This window comes from Arvicanthis niloticus, chromosome 3 (genome assembly GCF_011762505.2).
Source record: "Arvicanthis niloticus isolate mArvNil1 chromosome 3, mArvNil1.pat.X, whole genome shotgun sequence".
NCBI classification, from domain to species: Eukaryota; Metazoa; Chordata; class Mammalia; order Rodentia; family Muridae; genus Arvicanthis; species Arvicanthis niloticus.
In genome coordinates this window covers 108030113-108054812 of record NC_047660.1, presented here as the reverse complement: position 1 = coordinate 108054812, position 24700 = coordinate 108030113, and the positions used below count along the sequence as shown (strand labels likewise).

The 24700-nt window shown below is 43.9% G+C and overlaps 1 long non-coding RNA gene across 1 annotated transcript; it reads left to right on the top strand.

Annotated features, from left to right (window-relative positions):
* Window positions 1-20654: 20654 nt before the first annotated feature.
* On the top strand, window positions 20655-22550 carry LOC143441788 (uncharacterized). Its single transcript, XR_013109470.1, has 2 exons — window positions 20655-21686; window positions 21937-22550. It is a non-coding gene; the product is annotated as an uncharacterized LOC143441788 (long non-coding RNA).
* Window positions 22551-24700: the final 2150 nt, after the last annotated feature.

The following is a 24700-nucleotide window of genomic DNA, read 5'->3' as shown; positions in this document are numbered from 1 at the left end:
ATGCTCTTATTTAATTTTTCCCTTAAATGACATGAATAGCAGTACAAGCCATGTGTGATTTCAAAAGGCAGTCACCTGGACAGTGTGGAGAAACAGGGAGTGCTAATATCCAGATCTGCGAGCCTGCTTCCTGGTAATCCGGCCCTGGACACTGGCTGCCTGCATTCCCAGAGACAGCATAAGGGGACCCAGCTATTTCCAGAAAGGTTTAAGTGAGATCCAATAAGGAGCTTTATTGCCAAGCCCGTGAAACACCGGAGGGGATTCTCTGTTGAGTTACTTTGGATGTTGGATGTTATTGAAAAACAAATATACTAGGGTAAAGTTTACATGAAAACCACACATGGAAGATGGAGTCTTGGAGAGTTATTTAGGTATTTAAAAACAATGGTTGTAAAGGCTTTGACAATTTATTTTCCTTTTTCCCCCCTCTTTTTACTTTTTTCTTCATTTTTGTTTTATTATTTTTAGTAGTTCTTGTTTGTTTCTTGAGACAGGGTCTGGCTATATAGCTCAGGCTGGCCTCAAACATGTGGCAGTTCTCCTGCTTTACCTCTATCCAGTGCTGAGGTCACAGGCCTGTGCTGCTGGACCCAGCTCAATCCCTGCCCTGTTTCTCCACTTTGTTCCGTATGATGACGTGGCCTTGCCTTTTGCACTAGTGCTCTGCAGGAAGTGACACGAATTTGAAACCTGTTGTCACAAAGAAGCTGAAGGCGAAGCACTAAGATAGGAATCCCATCAGGATGGAATTCAGGTGAAATAAGGGACAAATTCTAGAAGGAAAAAAGCAAGATGTAGAAAAGCCTTAGTCCTGTTTAGCCTGAAAGGAGCTAGCTGCTGTACGTCAGCATTGGCAGAACAGCTTTTGTTGGGTCTTTCCCTAAAACAATAGGCCTACTCTGCTATAGGATAGAAGTGGTAGCCAGGAACACACTCTTCCAGATAAAATAGCCCAGACTACTTGTTATGAGTATCTTATCATGGGTGGATGGAAAATGTTCTTGTTTCATGTGAAACATCATGCCTTACAAGTTCCCATGTTTGAACACTTACTCCCCCCAGTCAGTGGCATTCCTCGGGAAGGTTGTGGAACTTTGAAGAAGCAGAAACTTTCAGGGGGAGTATATCACTGGAGCAGATGTTGAGGTTTCAGAGTCCAAATCCACTTCCTGTCTGCTCTCTGCTTCCTGTCTGGAATCAGATGTGACCAGCTGCCTCATGCTTCTGCTTCTCCTCTTTAGATACCATGATAGATGGTACCTCCAAACTATAAACCAACAGAAACCCTTTCTGTCTTAAATTGCTAATTGTCAGGTATTTGGGTATACCAACAAGCAAGATAACCAATACAGAACCAAACCCTAGTATTCAGGTCAATAATTGAGTGGATTGTGCAGATGTGCTGGGAAGAGAGATGTGTTATGTTTCCATTGGGGACATCAGAGGACTCTGAGATGCTTAGTGGAATTGGCTTGGGTTCATTTGACTGACAGAAAACCAACCTAATCAAATCATCTTCTCTTCTAATTTAATGCCATGAAACTCGGGCACTCACCTGAATTCCGCCTTCCGAAAAATGATACCGGTTGAGCCTCAGTCTCCATGAGCTTGTCACCATGTGTGCCAGTTACTCCTATCATTGCTGTGACCAAACACCTGGCAAAAAACACCTGAGGGCAGAAGGATTTATTTGGGTTCCTGGTTTCAGAAGCTCCAGGTTATCATGGTTGGGAGAGTGTGGTTAGGAGCAAAGCATTTCATGTCATGGTGGACAGGAAGCAGGGAGAAGAGGAAATGGAGAGAGAGCCCAAGGCCAAGTGGATTCCCCAAGGACATAGCCTCACTGACCTTCCTCCCTGGCTCAAGGTATCAAGGAGTCAGTGACTCTCGTGAGATCAGAACAATTATCACAATGCAATTGTTTCTAGAAACATGTTTATAGACACCCCCAAGTGTGTACTTCACTAATCCCCTAAGTATTCTTGAGCTACTTAAGCTGAACAACTAGTCACAGAATAGTCTCAGAATTGGGGTATCAACTTGAGGAAACTTTTTGGGACACCCACTTTACCCATGGATCCTTGCATCGAGTCCTCATCACTCAGCGTGATTTGAATGCCCTTCTCTGCCTCTTGCCTAAGTCAGCTGACCAGTCACACTGTATCCAGCTTTAAGAGCATCTGTCTCATATTTTGTCACGATGCACTATGGTACTGGGAGGGGCAGGGTGATGAGAATTCTGTGGAAATCGACTCCGGAGTCAGTTGGTAGATTCAGGTGAACTCTACCAGTGAGGTAGAGTACAGATGTTCAGTTTCTTCAACACATACTTAGTGACAAAGCCTTTAACAAGGAAGGCCAGAGTTAATTTTTCATTCACACAGCAGTGTGGATAAGTAGTTCAAGCACAGCAAGGTAAGGATCCAACCTCTGCCTTCTTCAAGGTGCTGTGTTCATCTTCATGTTTCATGATGGCTCACCATGGTACCTACACTCAACCAGGAAGAAGGAAAGGAAAAGGAAGAAATGTGTGGGGGTGAGTAAGGGAGGGAGATGCCCACATTTCCAGCTAAATTCCACTCACTAGAGCTTAGTCCCATGGCAATAGCCATGTGTTCTACCCACTGCTACAAAGGATTTTGGAAAGTGTAATTTGTATTAATTTTCTCTTGCTGTGTAATAAATCAGCAAAAGACTTTTATTATTGTTGTAGTGTCTGGAGGTCACAAGTAACTGGCAGGGGTTGCTGGGTCCTTGGCTCAGAGTGTCTTCAAGTAGAAAGCCAAGTGTTGGTAATTTCTCTCACCTCATCTGAAACGCTTTGGTTGGAGGCAGGATCAGTTCTGTGGAGGGATAGGACTGAACTACCTCTTTTTCAGGCTGCCCGATAGACTCCATTTTCAGCTTCTAGAGGATGACGCTAATGCTGCCACTTGGCACTTCCGATTCAAGGTCAGCAGTGACACCTCTGTGGCACTGACTCTTTCTTCCTCAATGGTCTAGTCCTTTTAAAAAGCTCACATCACAAAATTTAGGCCAAGTTCACCCAAAGCAATCTCTCTTTTGATTGGCTCAAAGCCAACTGATTTGAGATGCCAATCATATCTATAAAAATCACCTTTCATGGTATCATACAATGTAACCAAATCAAGGGAGAAAGCATCCAATTTTATCCATAAGTTTCACCTGTGTTCAAGGGACGGGAATCTATAGGGCATGAATACCAGATGATAGGAGTCCTGGGGACCATCTTAGAATTCTGCCTACTACATAGTCTTCATTGTATGGCTGCACACTTGATCCATAGGAGACAATACAATTCTGATTTCTCCAGTTCTTTGAGTAGAGAAGAATCAAACACAAGACATTGAGGTCACCTGGTGGTCTCTGCTCCAAATAACGTTCTAGCAATGCCATCATGTCAAGTTATTCAATTTCCATTTGCTTCAGCTTTACCTACAAATAGGGATAATAACAGTACCTCATGGTTGACTTTGTTGTGAGGCTTAAGTTAGAGCATATGCATCCCTTGCAAATATTAAAAGCTCACAAAACATTGGCAATAACTCTCTTTTTCCTCGGGGCTGAAACACAGAAATAAAACACTAGAAAAAAAAATGTAGCTATACCTTTAATGACTCATGAGTACACAGCGGCTTGTTGAAGTCTTTCCAGTCTCAATTCTTTAAAGAGATGAGCCAGGACAAACCAAAACCTGCAGCATATTCCCAGGACCACAGAGTCATCATTGTATAACCAATGGCATCATTTAGTAGAGATGCTCATAGGTGATGTCATACTCTTCAAAGAGCTACTGCTGAGGCAAACCCTCTGGAATTTGATGTGCATTTTGCCAGAGGAAACAGACTTGTGTAATTTCAATAAGCTTAAAAGGTCCTCATGCCCAGTATGTGTATAAAGTATGTTTGTGTTGGTTTGTATGTGTGTTTGAATGCACATATATCTTTGTGTGTATGTGTATGTACGCATGTTGAAATAACCTGTGATGTGCCAGCATCTAAAATTAGCCATATGCTAAATAAGCTTTCCTACATGTGAAAAGGCACAATGGTTTTGAGAGAGCCATTGGAGGGAAGAAAACAATGAGTTATCACGTTACTTGACTCAGTGAGCTCTGAAATTTAGACACTAAGGCTGAGCCATTAGTGTGTGGTTTTCCTTTTTAAATAGGGAAACAGTGTAGCAAGGTTAGGGTTGTTTAACACTTTCCCCTGCTTCTGCGCCTGCTCATGCACAGTTGTGTCTTGAATAATGCACAATACAAACAATTATTTCAGACATCTCAAAAATGAAGTGCTACCAACTTTGCTATGCTCCTCTGCTCTGGCGAGTAATGAAAGACATATTCTTAATGTGAAACAAAAGAAGATTGTGAATATTAAAAAAGCAGCCCAGCCAGCTAGAGTTAAACCGTCGGGATAAGATATTAACTTGAACCACATGTGAGGTGCAGCTGTTTCTGTTGAGGCTTTCATCAGCCTCAAGTGGAAAGATTGGTGGGTTTTAATATGTGCTTTCCAGCCAAGCCAATAGGAATCTGGGGAAAATGTGTGTGAAATCAGCCCTCTGCCAGGGGGGTCCTGGGCTCTGGGCTGCCTTTTCTTTCTGGTAACATAAACAAAAGTAACTCAATGCTCAGGGCTAGGCTGTCTCCTTCCAAAGACACAGCTCAAGGACTCTGGAGTGACCAGCTGGTTTGTGGGACTTTAGGGGGCTTACCTACTATGTTCAAATGCAAAGACCAAAGAATGGCAGAGGTGGGAGGGGGCTAATTTCACATGCTGGCACATCACAGGCTATTTTCACATGCACACACACACACACACACACACACACACACACACACAGATATATGTACACGCAAACATACATACAAACCAACACCAACATACTTTATAGACATACTGGGTCATGAGGACTTTTCAAGCTTATTGAAATTACACAAGTCTGTTTCCTTCACACACATCTCTTCTGTCTTTTCATCTCAGAAATATTTAGAATGTATCTAGCTCCTAAGAACTCACAGCTTCAACTCTATGAGATCACCTTGTGCTTATTCGGTTCAAATGGAGAATTTAAGTTAGCCCAGAAGTGTGGTGATGTACAGGGCCATGCATACATATGCATACATGTACAAGTGTGAGCCTTCGAAGAATCCATGAAAGAAGGTGAGATGTGTGCAGAAATCAGAATTAATTACTTCTTTTTAAATTCTATTCGTGTTTAAACTTCTTTTAATTACTTCTTTACAAAGACAAAATTAGTTAACTGGCTTCAGGGTGGGTCTGACTATTTCGATGGTTTTGTCTAGCCTGTTCCTCAAGGCTGTAGCTATCATTTTTGAATCGATGACTGAATGACAGCATCCCTTCCCCCCCCCCCCCCCCAGCACCTCGGCCTTGCTTCAGCTTCAGAGACAGGGAACAGGAGTATATTTATGGGCCCACAAACTCAGAAATGGAGGCAGGAAAATGAAAACGACTGAAATGCCCTCATTGACCTTAGGAAAGCAGCCGAACACTCCCGTTTGTATGCACTGATTCATGTGTTCAACATTTATTGGACAGCTCCAAGATTCAAGAGATTTTGCAAAGTGCTCTTGGGGTTGCAGTGATGTGTAAGGGGGAGAGGAGCTGACATTTATTGAGCACATACTAGTTGCCAGGCATTGCGTGGGTCCCGTGGTTACATTTTTCTCATCTCATTTCCTAAACCTGGAAAGAGAAGTTAGAAGACAAGATCTTTTCTCTCAAGAGTCATCCAGTCTAGGATTAAATAATAGATAAAAGGCACAACCAGACACCCATGAAATAAGACCATTATAATCATGTGCCAAAAGAGAGATTTTAATGGGAACTAAGAGACTGGAGTGAATTCTTGGGGAACAGAAGGAAGTTTATTGGGGAATGCTATGTTTTGAATTGGACATTGTAGGTTGTGGTGTGTTTATATTCACAAAGCAAAAATGGTAGATCAGCGATGATCCCTGTGAATGGTAGGATGCATGGGACCCAAGGAGAAGGGACACAGTACCTGGAAGCCACATGATATTCAGCAGTTACAACAGAGAGCCGCCTATAATCAATTTTTCTGTTGTTATTGCTTCTTGGATCCAGTACCAAGTGAGGGGGGTGGTGTTAGAGTCATGCTGTATGAAAGGCACACGCATGACCAGAAGCCCTCTACATGCTCAGGGTGTGGAGACACTGACCACAGAGACTCGCTCAGATTACGAGCACTGAAGGGATCTCTTTTCAGACCACCGAGTAGGAAACCTCGCAAAGTGAACAGTACTGTTTAGCACTTGGTCATGATGGGGCTATGCTGTTGTGTGAGAGAGATTACAACGGAGACAAGATCCTAGGGTAGGGAAAGGTGTATGTTTATGGGTGATGGTAATGCTACTGAGAAAAAAGGACATGGGTAAGTCAGTGCAACAGGGACAGAGAGCCAAGGACATGTGTTTGGACTATACTGGTCATAGCATTTGGTGGCAATAGAGTTTAAGGGAAAGATTTAGGTAAGTTTGTCCTATAAGTTGAGACACTGAATTATAGCTGGGATACAGGGGTATAGTCTCTAAGGAAATTGTGACCCAAATGCTATACAATCCTGTTCTAGCACTTGTTCAGTCAGAGTAGAAACTAAGTGCCCCTTTCTTTAATTTTAAAAATTATTTTGTGAATAAGTCTTATTATAAAAAATGTATTTAGCCTTTTCACTGTAAATTACCTTTCTACTGTAGCATCTCTGATCGAAAATTACCTTTCTACTTTAGCCCCATTCCTGATGCAATATCAAGTCATTGTACTTGAGGTTGAAAGAGTCAAGCTAGTACCTTGTATGATGGGGGGGTACAAGCATATTAGATAGACAGTCCTCAAGCACCTCAGATCTATGTTGGGAGGGTGACTAGGAGTATATGGTGGGCCAGGTATCCATTAGGAAGCCTGAGGTGTCATACTGGTTTCCTTGGGCTGACATAAGAAAGTACCATAATCTGGATGCCTTGAGACAATAGAAAATAGTTTTGGAGACTAGAAGTCCCAGATGAAGATGTAGGCAGATCTATGCTCTATCTAAAACTCTAGATGATCCCGTTATCTTATCTAGTCTCTGGAAGATGCCAACAGACTTTGGTATACCTTAGCATATACTACTCTCTTCTGTATCCTTGTATGTCTCTTTCCATTTATGGGTAATTATCTTTGATTTTAGACCAGCCTCAATCCAGTATGATGTCTACTTAATTATTATAGAAAGAAACCCCTATTCATAGTTAGGTCACATTCAAAGGGATTAGTGGCTAAGCACTTTGGCGTATCTTTTTGGAGAAATAACCCGTGTCTATGTGCAAGCTGGAAGAAACAGAGGAGGACTCTATGGGCTGGAGCAATCAGACCCAACATCTTGGCGACGACAAGACTTGAGCTCACTCTCCTGGATGGATGCTGTTTGATGTAGAAGTGGTAGGCTAGATTCCAAGATGGGTAGATGGGAAGAATTATATGGCTGGAGTCACAGAATTTAGCATGTGTGAGGCACATCAGAGGATGGGGAGGCCGCCAACCTGCTGGGGACAGAGGGCTCTCCCAGGGAGTGATGGAGACTGAGACTAGAGAAGTTGGGGCCAGACTGAGGAGTCAGCCAAGCATCCTAGGAAACTGAATGACTGTGCTTGGGCTGTGTTTCTCCTATTCTGGAAAACTCTGTTCCACAGTCTCAACTGCTTTTAGAAGGCAAAGACAGTTATGTAGAAAAGGCCTGATGCTCAGATATGCTCCTGAAATGTGTATCAACACATCTTGACACCACTTACATGCCACCCAGTGTGGTGGGTGCTCATATAAGTGTAGCCTTGTATCCTGAAGAAGCTTTGCACATTGAGGCAAGGACAGCTGTAAATTTAATGAATATGTCATCAGCAAGACTGGACAGTTCTTCTTCTCTTTGGACAGCAGTTTTCCCATCTGTGAAAAGCACTAGCTCTACCCATGACATGCTGCAGTCCCTTGACTATATAACAAAGTGGGGCAACTTATATTTGAATAGAGTTAAACTAGATGTGCCTGAAAATACTATTTCATTTTCCATAGCATCTCTGAGATGTGGATAGAGAAGCATTTTATCTCATTTTGATAGAGGAAGATGTGAGCTCTATGTGAGATGGGCCCCTGGTTTACCACAGTGCTTAGCTGGTTAATGGCGAGGTGAGACTTGAACTGAGTACTCCACAGTCTTAGTTCAGTGTTTCTGATCTCCCAATAATACCCCCTTTAGAACCACACTTCCAGTTTATCCATCCATCCATCCATCCATCCATCCATCCATCCATCCATCCATCCATCCTTCCAATAAGTAATCCTGTAGGAAGGATCTGTGATGTTGTAAGTACTCTGCTAGGTCCTAGAGCTACATGGATGACTAAGAGTGAGCTTCTGTAATTGAAGGAGTTCTCCATGCTGGTTCAATATGAGGTTTTCTACCTAATGGGAGGACAAAGAGCAGAACGGAGAGGATGATCTTCATTCACTGCGGTGAGATCAAAGTTCAACTGGTCAACGTTCTTGGGCTCAGGTTTCCTATGCCCACTTGTAAACATGGAGCTTCTATGAAAGGCACCTTTGAGTCTGTACTTGCTGTCAACAACACTTAACGTTAAGTAGTCAGAGGGCAGCACTCAAGGTGGAAGCTCGAAAACTGAGTCAGCCGCTATTATTTAAATCACAGGGACTACAAAGTAACTCCCAAGCTATCATCTATTAGGTGAGTGTGATAAATTTACAAAGCCCTGTGACATGCACTTCAGAAGATGACATCTCTTCAGGATCAGACAGAGCTTAGACATTACCACCTCTAAATGCATAGTTGCATGTCTCCAACCTCACAGAGTTTTGACGAAAGAGGATGTGTGAGATGCTATAGCCTCCTTCAGAAATATGAAGTCCTTCCCAACAGGGCAGTGAATAATAGCCTTAAGTATATCATGTACCAGAGCCCTCTCTTAACGAGCTATCCTTTGCATGAATCTTAGACTTCAACTAGTCTATCCAAGTAGAAGACGTGTTTTTTTCTTTTTTCCTGGTCCCCATTTCTTCTAAGATTTTCATGTAATCTTCTGTATGGAAACCAGCCAGGTGGTCCATGATGGTGTGGAGCAAGGCAAGCCTCTGGCTGGTCCCATCATTTCCGTTGCTTTTAGTTTGGGCATGTTCAGTTCCAAATGCACAAAATGATAAGCTGGGTTCTCTAGTCTTGCTTACTTTTATTTATTTATTTTTTCTTTAAGCCACTTGTCTGTTCAGGCTCCAGATAATGGAGAGATTCTCAATGTGTCTGGTTAGTCCAAGCAACACCTAGTACTACCTTGGTCTTTCTTGGTTTGAGATCCAGGTTAAAAACAACAGATTCAGGAGCTACCCTTGCTCTTGTACAGCCTGGGAGTGTGGGGTGTAGAACGAGGCAGCTTTGTTCACAGCAACTATTTAAACCTGATTTGTTCTACTAGGTTTACCTAAACCCCAGGTTCTCAACGCACTAAGATCTCGTCTCACAAGCAGGACTCCTGTACTAGTAAGAAAACCAAATCCTGGGACACATGGAAGCCTTAAGGATATTTAGATGGTTTTCTTAAAATAGAATTCCCTACCCAGCTGAACTGCTAGAGTTGGAGTATTATGAGTGTGGGAATAAAATTTGGGGTGATAAACAGTGAAAGCGTAAGAAGTGTAAGCAACAGAAGCAGGAATTATTCATCCTCGCCAATGCTGGCGCTGTGTCTGGAGTTTGCATCTCATCTCACCCATCTAGACATTGCCACTGGGATACAGGCGTTCTTTCCTGCACTGGAGCCAATGGAGCTGTTGGAAACACCCTATAAATCTCATCTTCTTGTACTGTGACCTTCAGCCCCCTGGGGGCAGCTTTCACTTTATGATCATCTTGAAAACCGTGGTAGAGGAGTCTTTCACTAACACCCAAGGACTCAGCATCCTGTATCTCTGCCAGGTGAGTGAAGAGAACGAACTACTCAGGCCTGAGCTGTTCATAGGAGAGGGGCTTAGTTCCCCCAGCCAGAAATTCAGCTCATATTCCAGCCACCAGAGAACAGCAGGGCTCCAAATGAGGTCAGTGTGCTCTGAAGAGGTGACACTTAATTCTTCCTGCACTCACTATTCTTAGTACTTAGTGGGGGAAGACAGTGCCTCCCTTTTGCCTGCCCTAAATGAGCCTTAGAGAATAAACCTGGGCGCAGAAACGGGCTACCTTTGGAGGAGGGTGCCTCATGTTTTATTGGCTATCAAGTTGGTTCCTTCTAATTCTGTTTTTTCAATTTTATACAAGGTGGGCCTTGAGAAATTCTTATGCTAATTCGAAACAGGAGTTGAGCAGTGCCTAGCTTTTGTGTGGCAAGACCCAGTTTGTGTGACTGTAGCAGGCACCTGGTCTATAAATCCACACCAGGCTGAGACCAAAGGGGGCTGCTAGGCTTTGTCTGGGCTTATGGGATTGGCCTGTCTTGGTCCTAGCCAAGCCATGTCTTAGATGAGACCTAGGAAGACACTAGGACAGGAAGTACCACAAACAGATCTCTAGCACAAATACCAGTAATGTGGCTCTGGCAAGAGGATCAGAGTTGAAGGAGTTAAGGTGTACCTTTGAAAATATTCCAAACTGCATTGTGAACATTGATGTGCAACTCAACCGCCCCTTGCTTTTGACATCTCCCAAGGGTCATGGTAGGGCGTCCCCTTGATTCAGAGATTTTGATGTGTGCAAAGTGCTTGTGCTACTTGGTAGTCCATTCTTTCAAAATATTGCTTGCAAAGTTCCAATTTCCTTAAGTTAATTTGTGAGAATCCAATTGCCTTAAGGTGCCCCTGGAAGTGAAAGGTTCTTGTTTATCTCCCCGACTTTCAGCAGGCACAGGCAGGAGAATTAAACCTGTACTACAGTCTTGTGAACGGCTCACTGCTGTCCTCCATAGCTGTTAGCCTGACCTTTTGGTACCAATTCTTTGCCTTCTCAGAGCTAAAGGGACACTGTGAAGATCGATTCAGGATACAGTGGAAAGAGCATCCCTGTTCTTTATTATGGTGTTGGGCAGAGAGTGGATACCTGAAAAGGAAAAACTCTTTGTTCCAACTTCACATGGGCCTGGGCAGGCTCCTTCTCAAGAGTAAGTCTATGAGTGGTTGCTCACATATCATGGTGCCTATCAGGGTAAGCTTGACTGTCAGGGGTGATCTCCCTGCCTTGAGGCACCATTGTTAAATTAAGTGTTACAGGCAGCAGACCTAGATTGCTGTTCTAGTCCTGGGAAACCCTTGGTCTGCTTAGAAGTTCACTCTGTGGACTTGACTAATAAAACCAAGTATTGTGTGGACCATTTACATCAAGTATGTGGGGGAGTGGATACCTATTGCCACCAGATCTTCTAGATCCTGAGACTAAGTACCACCTCACTGTTCTGAAGTTCCAAAGCCTGAGTTCGCAGCTCCTCATCAGCGTATAGTGTAGCAGACAGATGGCTCCACTTCTGACTATCCGTGCTGTTTATATTTTGACTAATGGACTAATAGATGCAGGGAGGGAGGCAGGCGGGGGTAACACAAGTGAGCTTAGAGGACAGAGCTCGGCTCTGAGGCCCTGACCAGACCTCTAGGCATACCCAGAACCCTTTCCTGGGGACTCTACTCACTATTCTACAACAATATGCTCTCAGCCACCTATGGATTGGTTTGGTGAAGGTATATTCTGTTTTTTCAGATGGATCCAGTAGACTCGTTCAGGGTTAGCAATAAAATAACACATGGTAAAATAGAATATAAATCTAAAGCAAGGGCTTAGAGATGGCCCATTTGATAAGATGCTTGCCCCACAAGCTCGAGGACTTGAGTTCAGCACCCCAGGACACATGTAAAAAGCAGCATTGTGGTATGCACCTGTAATTCCTCTGTTGGGGAAGCAGAGGCAGGAAGATTCTTGGGTCCTTCTGGCCAGCCTACCTAGTTGAGTCAAACAATGAGCCCCAGGTTTACTGGGAGGACTTGCCTGAGGAATAAGTGGCTAGAGGAAGGGACCTAACATTGATGTCTTTCCTGCATGCCAACCTGCACTCTTCTACACACATGCATGAGTGCATACATATGCTTACACACACACACACACACACACACACACACACACACACACACACACACACACGTGACTAATTCAGAAGGAGTCCAGGGTCCAGTACTACATCTAACTTCTTGCCACTAGGTGCCCTTCCCAAAGGTTCTATTACCTCAAGTTCCCATGGACTCGCAGCCATGTTTGAAATATAATAGCTCTTTCTGGAACTTTTGAGAGTCAAACCACAGCACCCACCTAAGTATTTCCAAAATCAAGTCTGGGTTAGGTTTCTGTCTTGGCTCTTTTAAACCCAGCAATCTGTTGTTACTGTTTTTTCAGAAGGTAGTTTTTATTTTCTGTGGGTTTTCTACTAACTGGAGCTTATCTAAGGGATGGTGGGGGCAGCAGGGGGGAGGCGCTTTCATGACAAGAGGACTACAGGACAGCTGTGAGCATCCCTCAAGGGTTTAGCAGATGCTTAATGCACTTAGAATAGATCACTCAATTATTATGATCATTCTAGTAATTAAAAAAGAAAAGGTAGAAATGAAAAGTGAGCCCTCCCTACCAAGGCTTGTTAGTAGTTAGAAGCATCCTGGTCACCCCTTTGCCCTTTGGTTTTCGTGATGACCCCTTGCAGGAGGTCCTATGATTATCCCCATTTTACAGACAAGGAAATCAAGGCCCAGAGAAGGCCATCCTTTGAACACCAGCCTACCTACTTCTCAGGGAGTGGGTTTTTTTTTTTTTTTTTTTTTTTTTTTTTTTTTTTTGGTTGGTTTTTTTTTTTTTGTTGTTGTTGTTGGTTATTTTTTTTTTTTTTTTCTTTTCTCTTGCTTTAGCTCCTTTATAGAAAATTCTACTTTCATATGTGGAAAGAAGTGTTACTGGTGGAGATGATGGAGAAGATGGTATTCAGCACCAGTTAGGAAAAAAAAACCAATCCAATGAAGAAATAGCAATGTAGGATCTTGAGTGTTGGTAGGTGGGTCTTGAGAGTGGAAAGAGGAGAGGACTAAGTTGGAAGAAAGAAAAAGTCTCCCTTGCGACCACTCACTGTTTTATCCTAAGCATGAAGAGGGATTAAGGGGCCCTCTGAGTCTTAGGCCTATGCTTTGTGGTCTCTGCCTTGGGCCAGGGAGGGAAGTTCCAACTCTCCCTGTCACTCAGTGCTTTCTGTCATTTGTCATGGAGACCAGCACACACTTGGTTGAATTCTTTCGGCTACTGATCCAGAAAATTGGAAACAACTTTGGCTCCCTGTTCAATCAGTTGGATAATCAGTGCGCATCCAGCTTGCCCCCAAATTGTGGCCACCAGGCTGTTTGAAAGCCAGTGGGGAATCTGTTAATGTGCAGGCTTTTGGAGGCTCTGAATGGGCAAGCAAGCACGGAAGCTGATTATTAGAGTTGAGGTGCTCGGAGGCTGGAATGTTGGGGATTCAGAAGGGTCAGTTCTTGTTCTCCAGTGAGACAGTAGGAAACCAAGTAGAAACTACTTTAACTGAGGACCGTCTATAGATACTACCCAGAGTGGAGAAGTGGTCCAGCCTGGAATGGTTGTGACTCATAGGAGAGACACAAAGGTTACTGGTGGGGAGAGGGGTGTCTCGATGATAGAAAAACACCTGACCGGTGGGTCAAAGTAAGAACCTATTATGGAGATGTGGGGTGAGATCAAGGAGAAGAGAGTTCTTGGCAAGAGATTGCTTCTGTAATTTATCCCAGACCCCTTAATTCCTGACCACAACCCTGAGAAGGAGGATTACCACTTCCCCCAGCCAGCACAATTGACTGGTATGGAGGTTGTTAACTTGAGAAAATCACCAGAGATAGTATTGGGCAACTTCAAAAGTCCACTGTCTTTTTCGATGAGGGTGTTGGGAAAGGGCTTATGAACTCTAATAACAGCTGAAGGTCTAGCTGCAGGTGGCTGTCTAATTCCAATCAAAATAATCTTCCCCCAGTCTTAGTGGATAAAGGACGGCAGAATTAAAAAGGGACCTCGAGTGATTTTTGGCTCAGGCACCAAGTCTGTTGTGGAAGGAAGGCTATTGGTGTTGGCAGTGTGTAGTTAGGTTTTCCCCCAGCAACAAATTCCCCTCTCCCCTTGATGGCCTGGGAGGTCACACACGTGCCTCTGTGTCCTTTGTACACAGCTGCATACACCAACCATGTGGTATTTGCTTTAGTTAACAGTCCAGTGGGGAGAGGGTAGGTTGTTGCTGTTTGAAAAATCTGGAATATTGTAAAATCAGATGTTCCTCCCATCCCTAGACATTTCCATGTTGGTGTGAAAATATGCTGTTGAGAATGACTGACTTAGTGTCCTTTGGGCATCTTTCTTCCTGGGAATTTGTCTCACTGGAGTTTCTGAGTCTGTGTTAACTTGATAATGGATCCAGTAGTTAAACATTCACCAAATGCTGGGTTAAACAAAAGTGTGGGTATCACTACTGCAGAACTTTCTAGAACAGTGTTTCTCAACCTGTGGGCTGCAACCACTATATATCAGATACCCTGTATATCAGGTATTTAAATCATGATCCATAACGGTAGCAGAATTTCAGCTATGAAGTAGCAATGGAATAATTTGATGGTTGGGGGTCACCACAACATAAGAAGTTGCAGCATTAGGAGCGTTGAAAACCACTGTAGAACCTTCACTATGCAAGTTCATTTTGAATCGCCTAAAAAGTTATATAGATTTTTCTCTGAAATAAAATTAAAAGTTCACATACTCTCTCACTCTGTCTTAGCTGCCCAGCTGCATCCTGGGAAATGCTTCCCTCTCAAAGGCAAGAGTGACCCCAGGGTATGAAATAGGTTGAGCTGAGCTTCCGAGCAGTTATTTCCTTGGAGGCTATGGTCCCTGGACATTCTACCAAAATGCCAGGCTATCCCTGCAGAAGAGACTGAAGTGAGGTGCCCTGTTCATTCTTTGGCAGCACAGGGCACTGGGGTATGCTGAGTCAGGGACCAGAAGGTGTCTGGAATGGTGATAGCAGAATGTAGATCTATCTATTAATTATGCTCAGGAAGACCCAGGCTCAGGAATTCCCCCTGAGAACATGTGAGTCCTGGGCTTTGGGTGCCAAAGCCCAACCCCAGGTGGGACTATTCAAAGACACCCTGAGTGCTTTGGTATTTATAGCTTGTCATAGATGTGAGCAGATTTCTGCAGCCAAAAATAGTGACATGTAGTCATTTGAGCCAATTTGTGTATTTTCTTCAGGGATATACATGCAGGGAAGTAATTCTGCAGTCAAGAAAGTCCCTGGAAATAGCTGTCTTCCTGAGAAGTCATGTCTCCTCATTTTCCCCTTAAAAGGAGATAGCAGATTTCAGAACCTTGGGACCCAACAACCTCAATCAATGGGCAAGGACTCCTCCCTGGCTGGGCCATTTCTCATGAGTCTATCATTTTATTCTTCTTCTCTTGGTCCCTAAGAGGGCTTGCTTGCACTGTAGGATTTTCTGAGTCTGTAAAGGCCCCACAGTTTCTATCTAAATTGTTTTGTCTTGTTGGATTGCTAAGAGGAAAAACAACAACAACAACAAAACAAAAACCCAAATCTACAACAACCCAGAGCCCTTCCTTATTCTTTCCCGGCTTCATGAACACACACAGAGGATTCTGGGAAGGTTCTGGGAGGGGTGGAACCTGAAAACCCTTCCAGACATGCATTTTTGGAAGGCACTTTAGAAATAGAGCTTAAAGGGGGTTTTGCCGAGCCCTGATCATGCCAGCAGATTCTCTTTCGGTAATTAAAGACGGAAACCGACCTCCCAAGAACTGCAGTTAGCAGCTGTATCAGGTCAGAGGACCCCAGGAAGGGATCGGGGTTGTTTATCCATCCCCTAGCATCTCTTTCCCAATAAAACCCCAGTGTTCTGTCTTAAGCATGTCACCCCACCACGAAAGCCAGGTCTGTTGGTTATTTATTTATGTAAGATGCTTAGCCTGTTTGGAAATTAAACACTTTCTTAGATTTCATCTCCTCAGGCCGATGGCAGACCCTCTGGGGGTGATCCTAAGAAGGGTACAATGATAAAAGCCTTCACAGGGTAGCGCAATGGGAAAAAGCCAGGATGAATTAGCTTGCTGTGACATGGCTAACATCATCACATTTATATATGTTTCATTAAGCAGGGGCTTGACAGCTTTATGAGGAAACAGTGGGGTTTGCGATGGAGGAAGGCCCTGTAACCCTGCCAAAGCTGATCCCGGCCTGTGCCATGCGTGCTCTTTAATAGAATAATATTTGCGCAGTGAAAATGTCATTTTAAATGACTGGTTTGATAATCCCTTAAGCTTTTAAATGATCTGCAAAGTCTGGAAATTCTACCCCAGTGTTTAAAATTGACGGGAACATTAATGAATGCAAACATTAAAGGATGGTGCCCAGCTTTGTTTCCTGAGTCAGACATCCATGGCGGGAGGTTTTTCCTTTTGTCTCCTTGCACCCCGACACACCACACTGAAGCAGCTGCAGCAAGTCTTCACTACAGGAAGGTTTTGCAGGAAGGAGAACTCAGCCCAGGATGGGGCCAGGAGTTCCTGCTGGTTGCTTCTAGCTTGAAGGTCCTTCATGCAGGGTAGGAAAAGCACCGGCTCTGGGAGGATGTTGCAGAAGAGAAGCTTCTCTTGGAGCAATTAGCAGAGGGCATGCCTCTCTCCAGCTGGTGCCTCCTGTGTGTATCCCACCTGGTGAGCAGTGAGGAGGAAAGAGTTAGCCTCTCACTGGAGCCCACAGACCCTACACTCACACTCTGCATCCCTGGTGGATAAAAGCTTTCCTTGTTCCCAGGTGTGTGGAACGGAGAGAGGCTTCTTTCTCTTAGGAGCTGGCCCCTTCTTTCAGCACCTCTCAATAGTTGAGAAGAGCTGGCATAGAGATTGTCTTCTCATGAGTCGTACAGCATAATACAAGGGTTGCCTGGGGAAAAATCCAGCCCCTTCCCCCTTTGTACAAATAAAGTCTTATTGGAACACAATTATGCCCATTGGTTTATTGTCTGTGGCTGCTTTTTGGAGGTAGTGTTGGAGCTGAATTGTAACAGAGACCGGACAATATGGCTTATAATATATGCATAATTTGCCATCTGGTCTTTTACGGAGTCTGCAGACCTTTGCCTCAGGACATTGATGAAAAAGAGGTAGAATCCTTGTCTTGAGTTTAGGTCTGCTAGCTCCTGTGAGTCTCTGGGAAAGTCACTTCATATCTCTGTGCTTTGGTTTCTTCTTAACTAATATTAGGGTAACATTTCTGACTTGTCCATTCCATGCAAATGCTGAGAGGACTGAATGGCTAAACATAAGGAAATGTGGTTCACTTGAGGTACATCAGAGGCTGGCTGTCATGTGGCCATGGAACCTGGCCAGAGTTTCTTGATTTCCTTAGGGCTGTTTCCTCATTTGTGAAACAGCCCTCAGATCATAGGATCAGTGCTTTTGGAATGTTAATGTGTACATCAGTTCCAGGAGGAAAAGGGATTGGCTTGGCAGGGTTGGGGAAGCCTGACAGGGTGGTGTTGTGGGGAGGTGGAGTCTGCTGTTGGTAAGGTTCTGGTCTTGGAGAGTTCAAGGCTGGGGGCTGCAGTTCTGCACTGACATGTTCTTCTTTCACATTTAGCTATTTATTTGCATGGCACATAAGTCATGACATATGTGAGGATGTCAGAGCACAACTTGTGTGGCTTTGGTTTTCTCCATCCACCACATGGGTCCCAGGGGTCAAACTTGGGATTGTCACAGTTGTTGACAAAGACATTTACCCATTGAACCATCTTGCCAGACCCAGGTCTTCATTCCTAAGTGGTTTCTCGAGATGCTGATATTCCTGGACTAGCTTACTGGTCAAGGGTCTCCAGAGAGACCATACTCAGTAGGATGCAGGAGGAAGAGGCTTCCTCAATGCATAGAGGCCGGCAGCCTCACCCTCTGTAGAATGCCCAGCAGTGTGGAGATCCAAGAAAGAACCAATGTTTCCATTTAAATCCAAAGTTAACTGTTGTAGAATTCCCCGCCTCTCTGCACAAGTCAGCCTATTGCTCCATTTAGGTTTCCAACTGATGGGATGCGACCTTATCCATAGTACAGAAGGAAACTGTTTTCCTTAAAATCCACATATTCAAAGGTTAATCTCAGGGCCAGGGATGTAGTCAGTTGGTATAGCAATTTTATAGCATGTAGGAGGCCTTGGGTTCAATCCAAAGTAGTGGTTCTCAACCTGTGGGTTGAGATTCCCCTTGGCAAACCTTTGTCTCCAAAAATATTTACATTATGATTCATAACACTAGCAAAATCACAGTTATAAAGTAGTAACAAAAATAGTTTTATGGTTTGGGGGGGGGGCTCACCACAACATGAACTATATTAAAAGGTCACAGCATTAGGAAGGTTGAGAACCATTGATCCAAAGCTTTACAAATCTGGTGTAATGATACATGCCTATATCCTTAGCTTGGGAGTTGAAGGCAAGAAAATCAGTAATTCAAAGTCGTTCTTGGCTACAAAATTAATTTAAGGCCAACCTGAGTTACCTGACACCCTGTCTGAAAGCAAAACATAAAAAATGCAAAACATCAAAACCTAAAAAAGATCTTTATTTTTGTAAAAAAAAAAAAATCATAAAAAAGAAGCCAAAATGTTTTTAGAAGCCACCAGAATATCTGAGTACCCAGTAGCCAGTTCAATTGATATATAAAATTAACTATCACAACTAGGCATCCCACGATGAACTGCAAAGAGCTTGATGATTTTGCTGACATTGCCGGCACTGAGATCTGCGAGCTATCTTGCCGATGTTCTTATGTGTGTGGTGGGTGCATGTGTGTGCAGGTGTATGTTCACAAGTGTGTGGAAGCCAGGGGCAGACACGGGGCATCTTCCTCCGTTGCTCTTCACCGTTTTTTTTTTTTTTTTTTTTTTTTTTTTTTTTTTTATTATTATTCTTGAGACAGGCTTTCTTTGTGGAGCACCAGCCATGCTAGAACTTGCTCTGTAGTGTGTCCCAAGTGCTGGGATTAAAGGCATGCACCACCATCAACCTGAAGCTAGCCAGCTTGCTTCAGGGATTTCTTGTCTCTGCCTTCTGAGTGGTGGGATAACAAGGGACCACCACACCTGCCCATCGGTATGATGACGGCTTTATCCACTGAACTGTCTCCTGACAGTTACTTTCCCAGGAACCCTTCCCACTATACTTCCAACAGAGGGGTCTCACACTGGACTTAGCTCACAGCCTGACTTTGCATCTGGTGGGTTGAGATGGTTTATTTCCCTTCCTTACGGTTAGCAAGGCTGTTACCACACCCTTCTTTTGGCAGCCAGGTGGCTGAAGAAAGCAGTCCATGACAGACTGGATCCTCCTTGGCTGGCCTTGTGTCAGTCTGGATGCAGCTTACCCTGGGAAGGATGGAGCAGATGGAGACCGCCCCTCCCCTCCAAACTCTAGTTAGTCACACACCTTGTGTATAAGCGTGCAGAATTTTAATCCTTTTGCCCTGCCGAGAAGCATTTCCTGGGCTCCAAATGGCTACTAAAGAATTCTCTCAGGCTATTGTTCCAACCTCATTATCCACAGACCAGGGGAGCCTTCTGGTGGCTTGTCCTAATTGTTACCCTAAGCCACTTAGTAGTGTGACAGGTGAGAGAGTCCATGGCAGGAGCTGGTAATTGTCATTAGTTAAAGAGAAACAAATGAGGTTTGTGGACAGTGACATATCAGGCCAGGGTGCTAAATACAATCAAAAGCAGCCTGGGTTATGATAGAAAAATGTTTTTAGATTTGGATAGACCTGTGTTCAAATGCCAACACCTTTGCTATTTGTTTGTCTTGTTTTGTTTTGTTTTGTTTTGTTTTGTGACAGGGTAAAGATGTCAACATTTCTGGGCTTCTCTCAACTCTCAAGCATCTTTATGTGGAATGATCCCCACCTCCCCGTCCAGAACCCTCCAGGGATCCTCATTAATATCACATCGGCTCCCAGACATCCTCTGACTGCATCTTGGATTGTTACTTGATCTAGTTTCTGTCTCTAGGAAATCAGCCCAAATGCAGTCATCCGTATTCAGTCAACACGAAGGCTGGAGAACTAGCCACACAACAGATGTTTTCATGAAGGAAAAAGAAGCAGATCCAGGCGCTGGTTTAATCCAGTCACTTCTCTGTCCCATCTACACCCTCCTCCCCTGCTCTGCACTTCTAAGATATGGGGTCTCTCTGGCAATGTCCTGGATTTCAGTGTTCTCACTTTGCTCACCCAAATAAGATGAGCCCTGTGATGGGTTGGCAGGATCGTTGGAAGACCAGATTTGATGTTACAGCCACAGGTTTTGGTAATGAGCATCGTGTAGATTTTTCTTACATTCCAGATGAGCTTGGCCAGGCAGAGGAGTGGCTGTGCCCCCACCCCCCACTGCCCTAGCCACGCACCACATAGCTAGGGCCCTCTTAAGGTACTTTGAAAACAACACCTAAAACCTAGAGTGTGCTACTTCATAAAACAGAACAGAAAACCTTACCCACGTTGTTTAGAGCTAACTGGGCTCCTGGCCCTTGCTTTGAGGGTGGAGGCACTTTTCATTGAACCTTGGACCTTGTGCACACTAGGCTGATCTTGACTAGCGTGATCTGAATGTGGTCCCTGAAGTTCAAGGGTTGAAATCCCGATCGATCACGTCATGGTATTGAGATATAAGGACCCAATTAGAGGTGATTAGGGCTCTGCCATCAGGGTTGCCCTTCTCTCTCTGCCTTCCACATGGCATGACACAGCACAAAGGTCCTTTCCTGACACAGACGCCACGCTCTTGGACTCCTTAGCCTCTACAACTACATGCCAAATGAATCTGTGCTCTTTAAACGCCACCTAGGTTCAAATATTTTGTCCTAGCTGCAGAAAACAGTCAAAGAATGCCTCTCTGACGATCTTCTACAGGTCCCTTCAATGACTCCTTTGTTTCTGTCTAGCCTCTCATCAGGATCTTCCTCTACCATGCTCCTAAATTCCAAGGATTTCTCCATTTCTATTTACCTCTGTTTTATTGGTCTTCCCTTCCTGTTTGGCCCATTACAAGAGCCCGGGGCCAGCAGTTCTCAACCTGACCATGCTTGACTCTCCCCAGGGAAATTTGAAGAGGAGAAATACAGCCCTAAAGCCCCAAACCTCAAGAATCGGGTCCAGCTGGTCAGGATGGACCCGCAGGCACCTGCATTGTCAAGCATCTCCAGGTGATTCTAATTTGCAGCCCTCTTAAGACTCTGCTGGAGGATTTCCGGTGTCCTGTCTGGCTGCAAGACCGGAAGCTCAAGCCACTTCTCAGAGTTCTGGGATCTCAAACAGTTTCTCAGAGTTCTGCTTTTCCCGCCCACAGTGAAATTGCCCTGGATGCTGAAGCGAACACATCTCTTTCCCATTAACCAGAGGACAAATGACTACCTCTCTTCGATCTCATGTTGCCTGTCACTTATTTGGAGACTGGTACAATTCGGCATGTAGCAGACTTCTTGAAGAAGAGTCTACAGCTTATTGAACTTGGTACGTCCCATAATACTTCCTGCACAGTAAATCTTTAGCATGCTGGATTGGTGTTTAGTTGCTTTTCGGACCCCACGTGGTCTAGAGCAGTGGTTCACAACCTTCCTGATGCTACAAACCCTTTAATACGGTTCCTCACGTTGTGGTGACCTCCTAACCATGAAACTACTGTTTTTTTGTTGCTATTTCATAACTAGTTTTGCTACTGTTGTGACTTGTAATGTAAATATCTGTTTTCTGATTGTTTTAGGTGACCCCTGTGAAAAGGTTTTTCATCCCGGAAGAGGTTGTGACCCATAGGTCAAGACCCACTGGTCTAGAACAGCACCAAGAGCATAGTAAACACTCAACAAACTCCTTGATCGATCGATCGATTAGTTTTTCTGCTCCACAGAAAGGAAGTAAAAGGGCACAGAACGATTCCTCAGGCCTGTTTTCACCAGATATTTGTGTCTTTACTGGGCGATCGCCTTTTGTATGGATGACTGCAAAAACCTGCAAGATGAAACATATATATATATACACATGCGTGCATACATGCATGCGTGCACACATACTCTCAGGAATTAAGTATTTGCTTAGATGAGCCTGCTTGAGCTACCCAGTGACAACAGAAATGTTAAATGAGAAGGTATTACATTTGGTCATGCTCTGTGTAATAAGGTTTGATACAGGGGATTCTGGAAAGGACCTTGTACATGCTGCCTGTTACAAATGTCCTGGGACCAAATGAATTGGACACAAGGCTAGCAGTCTCTCATCCCAGAGCCTCCATCCACCTGCTAGAGAATAGTGCTCAGGTCTGTTAATCTCTTTGCATTTCAGTTTTTCCATTTGGAAATAAAACCTGAAATTCAATCAGTAGATCCTGTGTCCCATGGTATGTTTTTAAAAGTACACCAGTTTCTGAAAATATTAATGATGTTAAATATTCAGAATGAATAAACCAATAAACAGAAATTCTAAGGAACAAACAAAAAATGTGTGTGTGTGGGGGGGGGGGTGTACTGCTTACTCTACATTATCATGGCTTTTTCCAGAACTTTGTAGAGGCATTTGTTTTGGGTATCTACTGTGACTTCCCAAAGGGCTCACGATGGTTTCCCCAAGATCATTTGATTATGAATGTTCCCTCTTCTCCCAGAGGTATTAGGAATCTGAGAATCAGGCAAAAAAGTAGTGACAGTGGCTGATCTGGGGAACTGTCTGTTTTCTTGCTGGTGTAACACCCCTCAGGCTGTTCTGTCTGCCATGTTAACGTAGGTCAGGTTCCCAGCTTGGGGGTGCACCTAGTCTTACCTATCCTTCATTAATCCACCTCTCCCAGGAAGTTTTCCACTTTGCTCCATCCTATAAAGATAGCCCATAGTTTTGAAGCTATCCATGCTTGTTGTTGAAGCCAGAGTTTGAATTCTAGTACCCAGCCTGACAAGAACCAGTTTCTCTAAGTTTCAAAATACATACCTGCAATACATGGCTAGCACTCTGTATGCATCTGTGGTTTGTATTTTAAAACCACAGTTTCCCTCTGGAGTCCATCCCAACCACACTTTGGGAACAGCAGTAGGAAGATGGACAACCGAAGCCAGAGTATCACATCTTACCACCAGTCAAAGCAACTGCCATGCTATCTAATCAGGATCAAGGGATACAAGTAAATCTTTGTTCTGCTAGTCTACTCAGGCAGGAAGAAACACTTTTGCTGTTTTTTTCCCTGAATTTAAGGTGTAGGGAGGAAAAGGCTTGAACATGCATCAACCGTCTTAAAACTGTGAGGGAATAGTTTTCCTGATAATAGAATCAACACAGTAGAATGGAGACTTAACGGCAGCCATCTTTGACAAGAAGGTGACCTTAGAAAGGAAAACAGAAAATGTGGGTCCCTGATACCATGGAGTAGGATTCTAGTTTTAGGACTATTTATTGCCATTTAAAGATAAGAAGTAACAGATAATGTTCTATTGCATTTAGTCACTTTGACTTTTTTTGGTTATTGTTATTCATAGGTGAACCTAATCTTAATTCACACTTTGAGTTACTTTTTCTCTTTTATTACTAAGGGTTGAACCTATGGGGTAGGTGATTTATACTAAGCTAAAATTATACCCTCAGCTATCTCTTAACTTTTTCTTTTTTTCTTTTTGGTTTTTCGAGACAGGGTTTCTCTGTGTAGCCCTGGCTGTCCTGGAACTCACTCTGTAGACCAGGCTGGCCTCAGACTAAGAAATCCGCCTGCCTCTGCCTCCCAAGTTCTGGGATTAAAGGCATGCGCCACCACTGCCTGGCTAACTTTTTATTTTTGATACAAGTTCTTATTAAGTTTCTTAGGTTGACTTTGTAGTCACGCTATATCCCAGGTTGGTATTGAACTTGGTGTCCTGGCGCCTCAGTTTCCCTTGCTGGAATTCCAGGCCCCAAGTATTGGAATCACCACACCGACTTTGTTTGCCTTTCAATGTGAGAGCCCTACCTGGCATTTCCCCCATCCCATAGTAGGTTATGTTATGGGCCCACTTATGCTCTTTCTATGTCCATATATTGAAGTCATAACCTGCAGGTGCCCTTACTTGGAGATCAAGTAATTATATTAAGTTAGAGTTGGTCCCAATACCCAATATGACTAAGATCTTATATATAAAAAAAGAAATATAGATGTTTTATGTGCATTCATAGAGGAAAGGGAAGAAGAGATGGGTGGACCTTATTAGACCCATTGCTGTGATCAAATGCCTGACAGGAAGCAAATTAAGGGAGGAGGGTGTCTTACTTATTTGATTTGTTACTACAGTGTGTGTGTGTGTACGAGCGGAAGAGCATGCTGTGGCATGTGTGCAGAGCTCAGGGGCAGATTTCCAGCAGCCCGTTCTATCAATCCTTCTACCATGTTGTTCTAGCATCAGGCTTGGTAGCAGGCACCTTTGCCTGACAAGCCAACTCACCTGCCAGTAGGATTTATTTTGACTTACAGTTCCATACAGTCCATTATTCTGGGGGAAAGTGTGGAGTCAGGAGCA